The sequence below is a fragment of the Pinus tabuliformis genome, chromosome 4_2 (assembly GCF_031772625.1).
Source record: "Pinus tabuliformis cultivar Carrire ecotype Pingquan chromosome 4_2, CPIR1, whole genome shotgun sequence".
Taxonomy (NCBI): domain Eukaryota; kingdom Viridiplantae; phylum Streptophyta; class Pinopsida; order Pinales; family Pinaceae; genus Pinus; species Pinus tabuliformis.
In genome coordinates this window covers 632,069,649-632,086,187 of record NC_142304.1, presented here as the reverse complement: position 1 = coordinate 632,086,187, position 16,539 = coordinate 632,069,649, and the positions used below count along the sequence as shown (strand labels likewise).

Below are 16,539 nucleotides of genomic sequence, written 5' to 3'. Positions count from 1 at the left end.
AAAAACATTTTCTTCCATGACAATGGAATGGCAACATAGGAACAACACCAAAATTTTGATCCTGTAATTTCCAGTTATTTTTACTACAGAACACTTCTAGTGATGTTCATACAAATTATATGTTGAGTTTTAACTATTTTCCATTTCATCCCTGCACCCTGCTAGGGACGAAGGGCCTTCCTCTTTAGCAGGGATTGTAGCAATAGTAAATTAGCTGTTTGCTTTATCTTTACTTTAATTCTGATTTTTTAATGATGTTGTACTAATTGTAGTATTGATGCACTTATGTTTTTAGATCCATTATATGTTGTTACACAAGATTTGTTAGAACTATAATATTTAATCAATTGATAGAGTTTTACGAATGATGTGTGGTGTGCCTGTTATTTGAGAAAAACAAAAGGTGTGATGAGTGAATTTCATTCCTATAGAATGTCTTTTTAATTTTTGCATGAGTGCTTTAAGTTCTGTAATTTTGTTCAATGAAATTTTATTTCATTTGTTTACCTGGTTGCTATGTATCGGCACACGTAGTGCAGGCACCTTTGAAATAAATAGACCTACCCTAGTTGATAATTAAATGCTTAGGGTTTAGTAAAATTAAACAGTGATTAAACTAGAATAACATTGTGGCACCATTAATGGTGAAGGTAGTTGACGATACAGTCAACCAGTGTGTTTTGTTAGTATCGTGTTTATCGTGCACAGGTGTTGTGTGGTAAGACAAGAGGTAAGAACATGTGCATCGATCTACTATACCTGAGTGGGCTCACCACTATGATCAATAGAACACTTAGGGTGTGTTAACTTTTGAATTTATTTTTTTCTTTAGAAATGTCCTCAATCTTACAAATGTTAGGTGGTAAGATGAGGGGTAAGAACATGCACATCACTCTAACATACTTGAGTGGGCTCACCACTATAACAACTCAGGTACTTAGAGTGTGAAATAATTGCACATAAGGTCCATGTGTAGAATGTGTAAAGAGAAGTGGCACATCACATAATAACTCTAATAAACCTACAGGAAAAACGGGCCACAAAAGGAACAATAATGACACAGATTTAGGGAGGAAAACATTCATTCAGGAATTAATTTCAAAAGCAGAGAGAGAACAGTCGAATTCACAGTGGGATACAAGAAAAACAGGACCACTGAAAGTTGTTACTTCCATATTAAGGTCATAATCATTTTGTTCCTCTGTCTTAGGACCTCATCACCCTTAAACTAGTATATACACTCCCAAGACTATAGATTCAATTTGAGAACAACATGAAGAAACTAGTGGCTAGGACTTTGGTTCTGAAGGTCAAGGGGAAGCTAGTGGGGGGTACATAGAGCCAGAACTGGAAAATCACTCTTTTACTTAACAATACCTAGATTCAGGCAGTGAAGAGAAACAACTAGCCCTAGAGAAACATATACGATCATCATCTTTGGGAGGGGAATCATTAAAATAAGAAACAGGGGATCTATAATGGAAGGAAATAATAATAATAACAATGATAATACAAGGACTGATGCCACTTTTACCACCTTTGAATTCCCTATAAGTCATATAAGGGGTGAAACTCCCATGAAAAAAATTCCCTTATCAACTCTTCCATCTTTTCAAGGAATGACTATAGAGGATCCTAATACATTCTTGTTTGAATTTGATGTCCTCTGTAGGAGCTATGATTACAGTTCAGATGATCAAAAGATGAAATTGTTCCCTGCTACTTTAAATGGAGCACATTGACATTGTTATGCTCTTCACCTGCGAGAAGATACCAGAACACAAAATATGCGAAGAAATATACCCAGAACATGGAACAATAATGAGGAGAAATAATTATTTTACATAATTATTCCTATAATGTGTGGAATAGGCCTTCCATAATTTAATTGTAATATGTTGAAATATTCTTATTATTCTTCATAGATCAAGGGATGATAGTTATCTCCAAAGTAGTTATGCTCTCTATATTGATTTATCTCAAATTAATTATGTAAATAAAATGCGATATGAACAATTTTCATATTGTACAGGTGGTCTTAATATGACATGGTATTCGCTCATGTTATTGTAATGAAAACTATTTAGAAATTAAGAATTTCCATTGCTAAGTGTAGGTAAATCTCCTTAGTTAAAAAAACCTTAGAATAAAGTAATAGTAGCACAATGAAAAGGAAAAATACTTCATAATAATATTAATACAACAAATGAATTTGTGAATTTGGTTAAAATCACATACACAATTACAAATATGTACATATGTATATGGTGTGAGGCCAACTTTTTTGTTTGTGGTAGTATAACTAAAAATAAATTAAGATATTTTATTAGAAAATATTACATGTTTAAAAGTACAATGTCTAATTATACAGAGGGTAATAAATGAAGTCAAGTAATTGGCAGTGGAGATCTTATAGAAATGAAACGGAAACTTGTGGAAACAAACAAATATATAGTTTCTGAAAAATATATTTGTATATTGATATAAAATGAATTCAAAGTGAAAAGAACTAAACATACATAGAAGTAGGATTTAATATTCAAAAGGAGAGGATAGAGATAGCTTAAGTTCTCATCAATAACAATTGTTGAATATGACTGTGAATGTAAGTTTTTCAAGAATTGATAATTGCAAGACAAAAGTTATATAGATATGAACTACTATTACTTAAAAAAAATGTCATTATGTAAGTGTAATAATGAGGTTCATTACAATTATTATGCTCAAGAAGATAGAGTTCTTTTATGTAAAGGTAGGATTTATGTGCCAAATTCTTAAATGATCAAAAATTTGTTGTTGAGTGAGATGCGTAGAGTGCCTTATGTTGGGAATCCAACCTATAAAAACTACAATTTTCGTAGTCTGAAACCAATACTTTTGGCCACATATGGAGAGAATATTGTCTCATTATGTAAATAGATGCCTATGCCGAACGATTAAAGTTGAGCATAGGCACCCAATGGGGTAATTGTTTCAAATGATCAAAAGAGTATATAGACATTAACCCTAATGAATTCCAACAATGTTGAGGTGTTAATTTCATACCATTAATAACCTAATGTTATCACAATTAATGCATGGATTTTTCTGATATATCAGGTTCCAAATACACACAACCATGTGTTTTATTAACCTTTATATAATATGTCATGTCCAACATATGTCATTTATCATCATTAAAAGAAACTAATTAAGCCATGCCAATTTCTAATGTCATCAAAAAGTATGATCTTACCATAAGTTTTGCGTCCATATATCACAATATAGCAAGTCGTGTGAATCATTACATAGGAGTGATGCTTTATGCATTAATAGAATAACTTTTGTATAATGTATCATATGATATCATGATATGAATTTAATAATACAATTTAATTGGAGGTAATATTTTTTTTCTTTTCATTAAATCTTACTGGAAAAAGATCTATAATACTTTACTAATGTTTTGTAATTACTTTTTCAATTTATTTTATATTGATTAACTAATTTTTAAATGTGATGTTAATGAAATATGAAATGCAAATTAAAATTTCAACAAATTTTAAATTGGAAAAAATCATTTCAAAACAATCACTCCCAAATTTTCTCATCAATCACAATTGATAGATAATTTTTATAATAACCTTCTTCCCTTTGCAATGGAAAAACCAAATTATTAAAATATAAACTCTTATCTTCATCAAAAATTTAAGATTTATATTATTAGAGTAATTGTATTCTACATATTTTAATAATTTTGTGTACTTCTTATTATACTAAAAATTAACAATTTTACTCATAAATACTTCATCATAGTTTATATACAATTCATAATATGAACCTGGTACCATAAGCCTTTAAAGCTCCATGTCTTGAAAAATAAATTCTTACTTATACCCCATATTTCAAAAACCAAAAATTATATTGCAAAAATAAAATATTTATAAAGATTTAAAAGGAATTTTTCTTTTATTTGGCTTTTAAACATTATCTTTTCGATAAAAATCAAATTAATTATGATGAGGGATTGAATCCTATCAACATTGATTGATTCCTATTAATATTTAACAACATTTAACGATTAGTGAATTTCTCATAAGTTCCAATTGGTCACCCCCAACAAGAGAAAAAAAAACGGTTCATCTTTTCACCAAAATGGGTGGCCAAACAAAATAAAATACATCTAATTCATAATATTTAAATCCAGTGTAGTTGTCCAAACAAAATGAAAGACATCCAACTCATAATATTAAAATTAGGTGTAGTTGACCAAACAAAATGAAATACATCCAATTTATAATTTTAAAATCCACCAGGATACATCTAATTCATGAAATACATCTAAAATGGCTACCCAAATGAAATGAAATACATCTAATTCATAACATATAAATCAAATGCAATTTCCCAAAAAAAATAGAATACATCCAATTCATAATATTAAAATCCAATGTCCCAGTCCAAACAAAATGACATACATCCAATTTATAATACTAAAATCTAATATAAGATAGACACTTCATAATACTAAATACATCTACTTATAATTCTAAGATCTACAATGAAACACATACTTCATGATAGTAAATACATGAACTTTAAGAAACAAAATGTGACATAAGTAATTTTTAAAATGCCCATACCACATGGACTACGTCAAGATACTAGAATTTCCAACGAATACGTCTATTTCATGATAATAGAATCTCCTTCCACTGAGTAAGGCTGGCATTAAAGGAAAGAATGTCATAGTTCATATGTGTGAAGGAAAAAAATGGTGTGGTTCATCCAAAAGGAAAAAAATTTATTTTCTTGTGAGTGACACACGAAACCATGTGCCTCCATGGCTATAAAAAGGGGGTGTCATCAGCAAGATTGCAATAGCGTTTGTCATTCGAAGGGATTTCATTTGGATTTCATTTATTTTATTATTAGAGGTGATATTATTTTATTGGTGTTGTGTGTGGAGCATGATTGTTCCGAGATCTTTTGTTTCAGCCGGATGTATACCCCAGGAAGTTTGTACACCCCTCCACGCGGGGGGTGCAGGGGTCCAGGGGCTAGCGCTCCCCCGGCAGGGGTTCAGGGGCAGCGCCCCCGAAGCCAAAAATAGATGTAAAATTGCCTTGTAAAAGTATAGTACCATCTAGTCAATCTGGGTCGTTCATTAGGAGGATGATCTGATGGTAGAGCTTATGTTTAGTTTAGGGTTTTTTTCCCTAGAAGGCAACCCCTCTCTTTGTATGAGGGCATTGTATTTGAGGCTGTGATATAGATGTGTATTCTCTGAGCGAGAAACAGAGAGGTGAGACTGTGAGAGAAAACAGAGGATATTACAGCGGATTTGTTGTAGGTTGTGTCTCTTCATTTTGATGGATAATGGAAAGGAAGGACTGGCTGTTTGGGGTGGATGTAGCCCAAACTGGGTGAACCACATATATTTGTGTCTCTCTTGTTTTATGCATTTTCTGTGTTTATATTTCTGTAATATTTTATGTGTTCCATTGCTCCGTAATATATAATTTTCTAACAATTGGAGGCAGCTATGGTGATCAGGTTATTTGGCTTCTTTTACCTCTCAGATTACTATTCTTGGTATTTGTGGTGGATGCACAGGGACATATTCATAATAGAGGCCCTCCATTGGAGTTTTTCAAAAGATAATTAAAACAAGGGTCTGAAACTTTGGACCTCTGATATTCAACCTAGTGTTTGGGTGCTCCACATTGTCCACGCTCCTGGTCCCTTGAGTCTACATGGCCATGCGCTAGTCAATAACGGAGCCCCTCCATTAGATCGAAACTTTTATAAAACTTTTTAAGCCGAAGGTTACGAAATTTATTTCCCTCGAAAAAATGACCTCTGAAATGATGTTGAGGTTATGTAACCACCTCCAAAAATCTCTGATGTCCAACTTTACAATATCAACCTTGATATACTTTCCTTTTCATTTTGGCTCTCCTCCAAATTTTGGCTCCTGAAGTTTTGGGTCACCCATCAGATAGTGGTCTCCAATATGCTGAGCCTTCTCCAAAAATATATTTCTAGGTGTTTCCTCATAGATGAAATTGTGGCCATTTGACATAAATGTAAGAAACTATTACACATACAGCACAAGAATTGAAATATTTTATCAAAAAATGGCGATTGTTAGTTATCCTTCTTAATTAGACAAAAATGATGAATCAAAAGGTCCTCCTAAATCAACACAATGTTTGGAGTGGTAGTAGGATTTTTTCCATTAGTGCAAGGGGAACTTCAAGAAGGATATCCACCATGTGGTCTCAATATTCACTCGTTAGAATCTTGTTCAATATAACACTACTTCACAACTTGTATTCTATTTTTTCATTCAAATCATGCATGTTCTAATTTAAAATTTTCATTCATGTTTAATTCAAAGAAAAACATGATTGTTGGAATCCTTAGTGCCCCTCCAAGACAAGATTTTTTTAGTGAAAATGCATATTGGGTGGTGACTTCAATAAAAAAAACATGCATTAGTGGGAAAAATATATTGGATCCCACATTCAATATCAATTCCAAGAAAATTTATAAGAACTTATCTAGAAATTAAACTAGGTAGAGATAAATCCTTCCACTAACAAATTCGCTTGGAGCAATAATGAGACTAGACCGGGCCATTATACTACCAAACTCGCCAAACTTAAGCAATCCCATGAAGAAGGTTTGGAGCAAGTGGGTACTAGAAAGATGAGTTATGTTGTGTGATAAAAATATCAAGGGCTTCAGTCTTGCATTAGAACAATGGGCTCAAGGAAAGTAATCTGAAAAATACGGAAAGATAGAAGCACATGAAAAACATAATGGACATTATATATGATAAGATGGAGAAAGGGTTAGTAACACATGATTTGGTAGAAGAAGAATAACAAGAATCTATATCATAAGATAAATATCTCGAAGAGGAATAAGAGATTTGGAATTTAAAATAATTAAGAATTTATTAAAGTTTTGAAATATGAACGTGAAATATTTTTGACAAGAAAGAAAAAAATGATTTTCAGAAAACAATATTAATGTTATTACAAGAGGTATAAAAATTTCACATTTTGTATGATTCAAAGAGGAGGCAGTTTGATATCATGTATCAACTTCATGCTCATCATGGAAGGAATTACACCATGTATCAATTTTGTGCTCAACATCGAAGGAATTACACATGAGCAACACACTAGTAAAATATTTTAAGCAAAAAAAGTTATAGTTATTTCACATAATTATGCTTATAAGGTGTGGAATATGCCTTCCATAATTTAATTGTAATATGCCAAAATATTCTTATTATTCTTCATAGATCAAGGGTTGAGATTTATCTCCAAGGTAGTTATGATCTCTTAGTTAATCTATCTCAAATTAATTAAGTAAAGAAAATGCCATATGAACCATTTTCATATTGTATAGACGGTCTTAACAAGACATGGTATTCTCTCACGTTATTGTAAGAAAAACTATTTAGAAGTTAATAATGTACGTAAATCTCTTAGGTTAAGAAAACCTTATATTTAGTTAAATTTTTATGATTTTTTTAGGTGTATTTTTTAATATGTAAATTTGACATGTATCATGGAGTAAGTGTTTCGATGCTCACCATGTATTGATATCTATCTAGTTTTACCTGCCATTTAATTTATACAGCTACACCATTGAAATATTATAATGGGTATTCAAATATTTTATTTATGCTCAACAATATTCACATTTAAATGTTTTTTTTCTTTTTTATTAATATATTTTTAAATATATGTCTCTGTTATATTCCTAAGTATCTATATACTTATTTGACTTTTCTTTCTCGTTCACTCTCTCTCTCTCTCTCAATATTTTACATAATATTTTGTTCATGACAAACATCGACATGTTTTTTAAACATCTATTTCTTATTGTATATTAAAAATAGAACCAATTAAAAATTAATCCAATTATGCATCCCTCTTATTAAGAAGTAATTGATTTTTTTATATTAAACTACATTTTATTCCAAATAAATATTGAAATATTTTATTTACCATCAAATTATATCTAAAATGAATTCACATGTTTGACAAAAATGGTACTCAATAAGAATGATTCGACACTCAAACAATAAGCACCATTAATAACTCGCAAAACAATCGCAACCATCGATTGTGGGTTTCTTACAAACGCTTATGTCATAACAACTAGGAATCACCTGCAACCTCATTGATCCAAGTTTCGAAACTCTCCCTATGGTATTTATGATAATATAGCACATGTACAACTCGTGCAAAAGGCTATCAATGTATAGTGTGACCAACCTAAAAGCTAGTTATATATATTGCTATGGTAAAGGTCTATTAATGGATAAATGCATGTGATGCGAGTAAACACATGCACAATGTAATTGATATAGTATGTTGGTAAGGACTGTCATCGGGTTAACCAAATTCAAAGTTCAAAATTTGATCCTTAAGGTTTCATGAGAATAAACTAATAGTAGCATAATGGAAAGGAAAAAACCTTAATAATAATATTAACATAACAAATGAATTTATGGATTTGGTTAAAATCACATCTACAATTACGAATATGTATATTTGCATATGATGTGAGGTCAAGTGAGGCCAAATTATAGTAGAAGTAAAAATAAATAAAGGTATTTTATTATAAAATATTACATGTTTAAAAGTACAATTTCTAATTATACAAAGGGTAGTAAATGAAGTCAAGTAATTGTTGGTGGAGATCTTATAAAAATGAAAGGGAAATTTGCAGAAACAAACTAATATATATTTTTTGACAAATATATTTGTATACCAATAAAAAATGAATTTAAAACGAAAAGAACTAAACATACACAGAAGTAGGATTTAATAGTGAAAATAAGTGTATAGAGAAAGCTTAAGTTATCATCAATAATGATTGCTGAATATGATTGTGAACATAAGTTTTTCAAGAATTGAAAATTGTAAGATAAAAGTTATATAGATATGACTTACTATTACTTTAAAAGAAATGTTATTATGTAAGTGCAACAATGAGGTTCATTACAATTATGATGTAGAAGAAGATGGAGTTCTTTTATGTAAAGGTAGGATTTATGTGCCAAATTCTTAAATGATCAAAAAAGTGTTCTTGAGTGAGATGCGTAGAGTGCCTTATGTTGGGTATCCAACCTATAAAAATTACAATTTTTGTAGTCTGAAACCAATACTTTTGGCCACATATGAAGAGAATAGTGTCTCATTATCTAACTAGATGTCTAGAATACCAAATGGTTAAAGTTGGTTGAGCATAGGTACCCAATTTTTTTGAGGTAATTGTTTCAAATGATCAAATGAGTATGTAGAGATTAGCCATAATGAATTCCAATAATGTTGAGGTATTAATTTTATACCATTAATAGCCCACCGTTATCACAATTAATGCATGGATTTTTCCTATATGCAAGGTTCCAAATACAGAGAGCGGTCCTTATTAACCTTTATATAATATGTCATATCCAACATATGTCATTTATCATCATTGAATGCAAATAATTAAGGCATGCCAATTTTTAATGCCATAAAAAATATGATCTTGCCATAGGTTTTGGCGTCCATATATCACAATATACCAAGTCTTGTGAATCATTTCATAAGAGTGATGTGTTATGCCTTTAATAGAATAACTAGCATATGATACCATGATATGAATAATATCAAAATTTAGTGCAATTGTCCAAAAAAATAAAATACATCCAATCCATAATATTAAAATCATGTGTAGTTGTGCAAACAAAATGAAATACATCCAATTTACAATTTTATAATCCATAATGATACTAAATACATCTACTTCATGAAATACATCTAAAATAATTACCCAAGTAAAATAAAATACATCTAATTCATAATATTAAAATCAGTACAGTTTTTCAAACAAAATGAAATACATCCAATTTATAATATTAAAATCCAATATCCTTATCCAAACAAAATAACATAGTCACATTTATAATAATAAAAACTAAGATAAAATAATAATAATAAAAACTAAGATAAAATAGACTTATAATAGCAAAATCTAGGAAAAAATAAACCCTTCGTGATACTAAATGCATCTGCTTATGATTCTAAAATCTAGAATGAAACACGTACTTCATGATACTAAATACATGAACTTCAGGAAATAGAACGTGACATAAGTAATTTCATGGACTACGTCCCATACTGCATGGATTACGTCCCATACTGCATGGACTACGTCATCATACTAGAATCTCCAACCAATACGTCTACTTCATGATACTAGATTCCCCTTCGGCTGAGTAAGGCTGACACTAAAGGACAGAATGTCATGGTTCATGGTCCAAAATGAAAAAATCTTATCTTTTCCGTGAGTGACGCACGGAGCCGCAAGGACTATAAAATGGGGCCGTCCTCGGCGGCGATTCCTATTTCCAATCCCATAGGAAATTTATTGCGCCTGACATGCGCCCGAGATAGCCATATATAACGCGCTGGTATTTTTTTTCTCTCTAGGCATCACCACCGGCATGTTATATATGGCTATCTCGGGCGCGTGTCAGGGCGCAATAAATTTCCTATGGGATTGGAAATAGGAATCGCCGTCCTCGGCAGGATCGCAATAACGTTTTCCATTCGAAGGGATTTCGTTTGGCTTTCGTTTATTTTATTATTAAAGGTGATATTATTTCATTGGAGACAGCCATGGCGATCACGTCCTTCGGCTTTGCATTACCTCTCATGTTACTCCTGCTATCTGTGGGGGACGCACAGGGACAGCTTTCACCTCCTGGTTGGTTCAAAACTGTGGGAAAGCTGCTCCAAGATCCGGAAGAAAACACGCCCTCGAAGGGTTTCGACTACAAGACGTCCAGTGTAGGCACCAGGGGCTCACCCAGTGCCTACGCGCATGCAACGTGTCGTCCGGGAGTCGATCATGATAGTTGCAGCAAGTGTCTTGCTATCCTAAGTTCCCGCATGTTGCTCGTCGGTGGCGTTGCCATCAGTGCTCATGGTCAACTGGCTGACTGTTCCATCCGTTTAGAGCAGCACCCATTTTAGTATAGACTATACTCCAAGTCATGTTTGTTTAATAATGTGTGTTGTTCGTGAGTACTCCCAAGTCATGTTTGTCATGTTTTACACACAGTAGTCAATGTTTTATAATATGTGTGGTTCATGAGTGCCCCACGGTCATGTCAATATGGCGTGGTTACGTTGATACAATTTCGTATATTCAAATATAAATGCGACTTAATAAAATATATTTTTTGTTTTTATGGTTATGATTAGGGTATAGAGTTCTTTTTCATAAACAAACAAACTATGGAGCACTCATATCTTTCATTTACATGATGGGATTCTTGTGATTTTAATGGTATAAATTTACATGGAGCACTCATATCTTTCATTTACATGGAGGTAGTTACAAAATACCAATTAAATAGTAGAGATGGTAAATTTATTTGTTAATATTTTTAAGAAAGAACAAAATGATGTAAAAAAAATCTGGTGAAAAAAGACAATGAAAAGAGAAGGTGAACTAATATATTGCTTATATTCTAAAGTGCTTGGATGGATATTGTTTAAGGAAGTATCAAATGTTGGGAAGAGAATAGATATTGTTTAAGGAAGTATCAAATGTTGGGAAGAGAAAATGAATTATTGTATCAATTTTGGAATTAAATTTTTCAATTCTACACCCTAAAATTCTCATTTGTGCATAGTTTTCCTAATTATCTAAAACAATACAATGTGTGTTATTTACTGACAAGTTTTATCCTATATGCAATTATGTATGTTTTGAATGTTTGTACGAAAAGAAAGTTTTGTAGTCGTTAACTTTATGAAATTTAATTTTTGTCCTGTATATTTAATGCATACTTGTGCAAAACCTTGTACATAAGAGTAGATATGAAATTACATGATATTGATCTACTATAGAATCTACACTGCATTTATACATGGAAAGTGTAAGAATATATATACACATATATATGGTTTTGTTGGTAACTGTATGCATTAAGAAAAAAAAAGTCGAAGTGTTGTCTAAAGAAAGGTGAGAAAATGAGCTCACATGTTGATGAAGGTGGTAATCAATTAGAGTTATTAAACCCTTAAAAAAATAATCATGTTTGATCAGTCACAAAAAATAACAACCATCAACCATCGGTTGTAGGGTCTGGTACAAATCCTTGTGCCATAACAACAAGGAATAATGTGGATCTTCATTAATCAGCGCAAGTTTCTAAACCTTCTCTAAGGTATTTATAACAATATACCACATGTACAATTAGTGTAAAATATTATCAATGTATAGTGTGGCCAACCCTCAAGGTAGTCCTATATATGGCTATGGTAATGGTCTATTAATGAATAAATGTATGTGATGGGAGTAAACTCATGCACAAAGTAATTTATATAACATGTTTGCAGCAAAGCTCATTGGGTTAACCAAATTAAAGGTTGAAGAGTTGATACTAAAAGTTTACAAACACATTTTATAAGAAGAAACAAATAGTAACATAATGGCAAGTGGCAAGGAAAAATCCCTAATAATTAGGCCGATAGAATTTCTTTTGAATCAGTCCACCATCTACATTTTTAATATCGATCTGACATTTGTGCATAGATTTTTAGGGCTGGTTTCTGCTCTCTAGTAACATTGGTACCCCTTTTTCGGATATTCATCATGATCTTCATTCGTCAGTTACTCGTCATGGTCTTCGTCCTTCACTTATTGGTGGAACTCCGGATGATTCGTTTACCAGCGGAATGGTGGGAATTTCTATTATGGGCGCCAATAACCAATGGATGCGTTCCACTCGATGCCCTCCTCTCAATGCAGAGATCCACCTTTTTGCTCTCCAGTAACATCTGTGCCCCTTTTCCAGATATTCATCATGATCTTCATTCGTCAGTTACTCATGATGGTATTCATCCTTCAGTTACTGGCGGAACCCCTCATGGTCTTCATTTACCGGAGGAATGGTGGGAATTTCTGTTATCGGCACCAACAACCCATGGATGCCTTCCACTCGATGCCCTCCTCTCAATGTATAACCCCTAACATAGAAGCCCAATTCTATGTATTTCAGCAATCGGCAGGAGCCTTATTCTAGCGAGGAAGAGCCAAGCGTATACATCGTATACATACAGTGCGCATAGGTAGAAGGTATAGGTATGGCTTTTTGAAAGGTAAGAGAGAAGTTATTCTAATCGGGCAGTACACACCACCGCTTTCTCCAGACGAGCGCTTGGAGGTGGGAAACATGTATTTCCTTCTGCCACAACAATTTTTCCGTTCGAAGTTAAGGCTCGTATTACTGGATTCCTTAAGAATGTCATTGTTCAAGGCTAAAACATGCAATTACTCCTGGAGCTCACATGTCAGCTTCTCTACACTCTATCAAATGGACCAACCATTTGAGATACAGGAGAGCGACGCGGGAGGCCTTGCGATCAGAGTGTCGAGGAGTTTATTCCAAAGGTTTAGGAAGAAAGGAGACCTAGCGTTGATAAATGCAGAGAGATTATGAGCGGTTGGTCCCGCCCAGAAGTGAACGGTAGACGACGCCATGTTTTTGCTCTACTACGCTGGCCTCAACGCTGTCAGATATCTATATCCACAAGCAGAATCAGAGTCGTTGTCCAGACCCCTCGATCATTGGAATTGTGTAGGCTCAACATTTTTTCGCAAGTAATTGGATTGTGGGTAAAATGATCCGAAAATTGTCCCCGAAAACACCGGAAATACTATTATCGATTTTCGATTATGTGTACTTATTCTCCACATGCTTTGATAAGAAACCTGTGATTAAGTACATTTTCATCTATGGATCCCGCTGCAAATAATCAAATACGTCCTTCACAGATGTGGTTATTTTTTTACATGCCATTCCCACATCCACCTCTCGTAAAATTTAAACCAATAATCTATGAAACATTGTAAATATATTTTATTATAATACACATAACCTAATATATTAAAATCACAGTGACAATATTCTCTCTTTTAATGGCCGAAATTGTTCCCTTTATCAGGTTGATGTTCTTCTTTAAATATTATTCCCATGCTTTGTTTACGACTAATACACGTTGTAACCCTAGTAGCCTCTTTATGTCAATCATAAACCGTTCTATGCAATAATGTTATACTAATAAAATGCTCAAATACCTCGTATCCGAGGGATTAAGAAGTATTTTTTACCTTGTAGTATCTACTATTGTTTTAATTAAAGAGACAGACTTTTCATGTTTGTCATGATGTCATTGGTAATTGCTTAAATGCCCCAGTTCAATGCTAGTTTGGTTATCACTTAAAGTGTTAGTGATCAAGATTCAATACTCTAATTGGCATGTTTCATTGCAAAGATTTATGGAGACCCATACCGTACACAATGTAATGAAACCTCTTTTTGGCATTAAACCCTTTTTCATGGAAATAGTGAACCCTTCAAATAAGGCCTTTTCTATTGGTTCTTGCATTAGGGGTGTATTAACTAATTAAAATTTATTTATCTAATAATTTTTAAGTATTTTTATGTGTCAGGTAAGTATATTTATGTGTGATGTTGCTGACATGTAAATATGATGTGTAATGTTATGTGTAATTTTATTTACTTTTTTTAACTTATTTAACTATATGTATGTTCATTTTTATAGAATGTAATAATAAAAATAAATTTAAAATGAAATGTAAGGTAGTTTTGATATACATAGAAGACAACATACCTATATAATGTATACCTTGTCTAGTTAACAAACCAAAGATGCAATAAATGGAAAAGATAACCTACAACAATCACAACTTCATGAGTCAAGTGGGTCATTTTACACAAACATGGAAATAGAATCAATTATATGTGAAAGGACATGCTTCACATCAATGTGTTGAATATAATCAAGGCAAGACATGCAAAAATGAAAAATATTTCACCTTTACTATTGCACTTTTCTTGAGCTTAAGACTAAGAGCCAAATGAATGTTCATTATGTACAACATCAACAACAAAAAATGAACATCCTCACAAATCAAGAAAATAAAAATTAGTGAAGATAGCTTACAATTACCATTAATCTCAAAAGAGTATACCACTAGCATTTGCACCAGATGTTGCAAAGGAAACGCCGTAAGGCATATATTGAAGAACACAAATACAACAAAAGAATACTTTGATAAAGAATAAAAATATATTAAATGCTCAAATGAATGCCCCATTAACTCGAACCACTTATTAGACATATCTATCAACATTAGGATTATACACAATGATCAAGAAATTTGCCATATACAAACAACACCTTCCACAACAACCTTTTGTCACATCCACATTTTAAAAAATGCCTTGGAACGTGATTGGAATCTCCCATATTGCCTTTTTCATTATGCAGATAAATCTTCCACGAACAAAAAATTATAGCGAATTTGTTATAATCAGGATTATGTTTTATTTATTTCCTTTACAATCTTTCACTTTTAAATTTTAAACATGGTTCTCTGGTTTTAGCTCTCAATCACTTTTAAATTTTAAACATGGTTATCTGGTTTTAGGTCGCAAATTATGTGATAAAAATGTGCTCATCATTTTCATTATACCTATATTTTTTTCCATTTGTAAGTATTTAATACTGGCAAGCAAATGAATTTGCTACAAAAACGATCAAGAATAACGGTTTCGTGAAAATTATTTATTGTTTTTATTAGATTACTTTACAGAAAGTATGGCCAACAAGTAGCTTACAGAAAGTATTCCCAACAATTATCTTATTGTTGCACAGTTCAATCAAATTTGACATCATTAAGGAAACTCTGTTTTTCACTGTCTAACAACATTTATACATACATCTGTAATTTCTACACCCTTTATTAATCACGCACAGTTGTAGTAATAGGTCACATTTTTGGAGTTGATTGGGTTTATCTTTTATGTTTTTGGTTATGTTTTTTTGTTGGAATTTTGGAATCAACTGAGAGAACTTTTTGTCCCTTACTTCGCTCTCTTTTAATAGACTTCTATGGACCCTTTCTGAGGCTACATGCATAGGTCCTAGAGGTCATATTTGGCCTGCTTCCTTGCAAGGGTTTAGCCTTCAAAGAATACAATCTAAGGTCTGAATTCGTCATTCTTCACAAAGATTTCTATGGAAAGTTCACCCATCCATTTAACATTTTATTTCTGTCCTTTTTGAAGTCAATTCGAATTTCTGGGTTGACGTAGAATGGGCTTATCTTCAAGCGAGTTCTTGCCTCCCTCTAAGATTATTTTACAGAAAGTATAACCAACAATTAGCTTACACAAAGTATTCCCAACAATTATCTTGTTGTTGCATAGTTCAATCAAATTTGACGTCATTAAGGAAGCTCTATTTTTTACTGTCAACAACATTGATACATACATCTCTAATTTCTGCAGCCTTTAGTAATCACCCATACATGTAGTAATAGGTCACATTTTTGGAGTTTATTGAGTTTATCTTTTATGTTTTTGGTTATGTTTTTTTGTTGGAATTTTGGAATCAACTGAGCGGACATTTTGTCCCTTATTTCGCTCTCTTTTAATAGACTTTG

At 32.3% G+C, this 16,539-nt stretch overlaps 1 pseudogene; it reads left to right on the top strand.

Moving 5' to 3' along the window:
- Window positions 1–10,673: 10,673 nt before the first annotated feature.
- LOC149170943 (antifungal protein ginkbilobin-like protein pseudogene) lies at window positions 10,674–11,030 on the top strand (annotated as a pseudogene).
- The last annotated feature ends 5,509 nt before the right edge of the window (window positions 11,031–16,539 follow it).